The following is a 3,264-nucleotide window of genomic DNA, read 5'->3' as shown; positions in this document are numbered from 1 at the left end:
GTGACAATGCTTCACTGAACAGATGTCTTTTGAAAGGAGAGTGGAAGCAACTTGGTACAGGAGGTTTCCTTTGCACAGTCCTCTGATGGTAAGGTAAACCAGGACCCGACCAGAGTGCTTTGTGGTCACTATGGTATAGAAATACCCCTAATGCCAACCTGGCTCTAATAGTATCATTAGAGAAAAACTTTAGTGAAGTCCATACAACCCCTGGACTGATGCCTCAGAGTACCCCAGTGCCAAGTTTAGGTTGTTCTCCCAGACCGTGGTCACGAGTCACTGCATGGCATACTTAGCTGTTCTCCAGAACTGGTTCCTTTTTGGCCTGTAAAATGCTCCTACAAAACAGACTAATCTGGTTTACTCCAAAAGGACTGTTTATAGCTCTGACCAGCCCCAAATTTACTGCAGACAACCACTGAGTGTACAGTCTATTGAATAAGGCAGATTAGCACTTCTCTGTGCAGGAAGACTTGTCTCAAGAATACAGAGATGCCTATTTGGTGAAGGGCTGAGGCCTTGAGGCCATGCTCAACCCTGCTGGATGTAGCTGTTGAAACTGATTTGATCTCACGTCTCAGCTTCCCCTGTACCTGCCTGTGATGCATCCATACATATGGAGACAGTAAAAACAAGTGCTAAAAGTGTGAAAAACACGAATCCCTCTTATTTTTTTGGAAGAAGGCAGCATCAAGCATGGGGATAATGTGAAATCATTGGTCAGGAAACAAGGCATGAATGCAAACAGAGAGAATGCAAAGAGCAGACAAATAATGCAAGGGAATCAGATGTTTCAATTGTAGTGACTCATGACCTTTTTTTCTCAGTCAATGAGAATGTCTTATTCCTGGCAAAACCACACATCTCTGAATCTGAAATTTCCTTTAAACGCTTTGTTGCGCCAGCAAAACCTAATGAAGATTTTGGTGAAACACCCTGTCACACAGAGCAGCTTTCTGCTGAAGTCACCAGGGCCACACCACAAGGAAACGGGGGGAGGTGGGGAGGGAAGAGAATCAGCTTACATGTGCTTGGGCAGATCCAGGGTGTGGTGAATACACATGTTCTTCTTCCAGTACTTCCTATAGGTACCTGCTGGGGCCTCAGCTAGCAAACCTATTTAAAAACAGGCATTGCTCAATGTTTATGCTTATGACAATGTTTGGGGCTTCCCCTCCCACCCCAAATCAATTGAACACAGTTTAATGTTGGAAAAGGTGACATTGTTCCATACAACCTCTAGCTGCTGACTCTATTGTTCGTTTGCCTGAGTCACTGGTCTGATCAAAGCCTCAACAGCTTCACTGGATGCATCACTTGTGAATGTGTCTGGAAGTTCTGCTTAATCACAGGAGCTCATCTTTCAGGGCAAAGCATGCTGAAGAGCTTATAGAAGTTAACCATTAGGAGGCTCTGTGAACCTTCAGCTGAATATATCTAGGAGATGCCTGATTCAGCAAAACACGGATTCCTCTGTTTCTAAATTCAAGGCTGTCTCAGCTAAGCAGGTCCATAATTTTACTTATGGCAAATATCCTCATCTTCATTGAGATGACTCATGGCAATGGAGTTGAGTACACGGTTAAGTACTCTGCAGGGTTATGAACTCTCAGTAAAATGATCTGTTCACTGCATACTCTCATTTGAAATTCCCAAACTGTGAAAGTAGGTACTTTCAATAAGGAACATCTACAGTTGAGGTGGTGTCATATCAAATCTTTTGCCTTTTAAATGTGGATGACAGGTTACTTAAAATCTATTTCTCTCCATTCTCTCATATAGCATTTTTTGTGGTGCTGCTGTGTGCTGCATATGCCAAACTTTCCTCTGTGACTGTAATACATTTTATCTGGTTTAGGTTTATTATCTGGCTAAAGAAGAAACAGAAACACCTTTAGGTTTGGTTATTACATTTCATTGAACAGACTTGTGAACATATTGAACAGACTGACAGTTATATTTAAGTATAATTAGGTATGGTGAACTCATTTGTTTGAAAGCTTAGCTCTGGTAAAGACATATTTATAATTATTCAGTTTCTTGATACTTTCATACTAAGTATGACACTGACTTCTGTGCTTTCACACTATTCTTATTCAGAATTTCAGCAGAATATCATTGCTGTTCTTAAGTTGTAGCTGTATTTTATGGAAATCTTTTTTACTCAAAATTCTTCAAAACTCTCGTTGACTTCATTCTGACCTACATTTCTCTATATAAGCCTAATAGCTGAAATTTCTTTGGGTCCTTCAGTTTCACGAGGAGCACTGATGTTACACAATGAACATATTTTATTCCTGTTGAGACAGAAGTCTGCATTTCTTCAGTGCAAAGAGTTATGCATGTTATTTTTTGGTATAGGAGGGGATAAGGCACATACTTGCAGCCTGCCACTTTTGAGTTGACACTCATTTTACCTAAATGTTCTTAATGAGGCAAGGTAGTTCACTTCGGTATGTGATACAGGAGAGATTCTGTATACACTGGCAAGAAAAAACAGGGTATGAAAACTCAGTCATATTCCTTAAGCATTAGCCACAAAGAACGTGGTTATTCCTCTGTTTTACCTTCACCTTCTGAATTGAATAAGGAACTTAATTCATTACACCTAGACACCACGTAATTGACCTCTGCCCTCACCCGATATTCCAGGGAAATCACTTCTGCTCTTACAGCGGTGCAGCCGAGACCTGCTTTTGGCGTGAAGATGCTTCTTAAACCTCATTTCCTCGTTCCCTCCTTAGGACCAGGAACGCGCCGGGACGCCGAAGGAGCAACGGGGAAATAATTACAAAACACATCTCTTCTGAAAAAAAAAAAAAAAAAAAGGACGAGGAAGTGAAATCAGAGGGCTCCGCCGCCCTCCGGGAAAGGGGAAAAAAATACGTACAAATCCCTGAGCAGATGGTGAGTGTAAACACACCGGAGCGGAGCTGAATTCCTCCCGGGGTGGCGGGGGGAATGGACGGACGGACTTGGACTTTTACCCTCTCCGCCAGCTCGCCTCTCGCCCGGGGAAGGTGCTCCGCGCGGGGACACACGGACAGACGCGGGGACGCGCAGTGACACACGCGTACGCGTACACACACACGACCCACCCCCACGCGTACGGACAAGCTCATCACCCACCGCACACGGACACACAGAGCCCGAGGCTGCCCCGCACCGCCCCACGGGCACCCGCGCCCCGCACCGCCACACGCGCGGAAGCACCGCCCCGGACCGCCCCCGCATCCCTCCCTCCTGCCCTCCCTCCCTCCCTCC

At 44.7% G+C, this 3,264-nt stretch overlaps 1 long non-coding RNA gene across 1 annotated transcript; it reads right to left on the bottom strand.

The window, feature by feature from the left end:
• Positions 1-1,025: 1,025 nt before the first annotated feature.
• Positions 1,026-3,198, bottom strand: LOC113943889. The gene is made up of 3 exons (XR_003526491.1): positions 3,130-3,198; positions 2,641-2,806; positions 1,026-1,116 (listed from the first exon to the last, which is right to left on the bottom strand). It is a non-coding gene; the product is annotated as an uncharacterized LOC113943889 (long non-coding RNA).
• Positions 3,199-3,264: the final 66 nt, after the last annotated feature.

This window comes from Corapipo altera, unplaced genomic scaffold (genome assembly GCF_003945725.1).
Source record: "Corapipo altera isolate COAL_440 unplaced genomic scaffold, ASM394572v1 22b, whole genome shotgun sequence".
In the NCBI taxonomy this organism is placed as follows: Eukaryota; Metazoa; Chordata; class Aves; order Passeriformes; family Pipridae; genus Corapipo; species Corapipo altera.
Note: the sequence above shows the minus strand (reverse complement) of the source record. Positions and strands in the feature narration are given on the sequence as shown.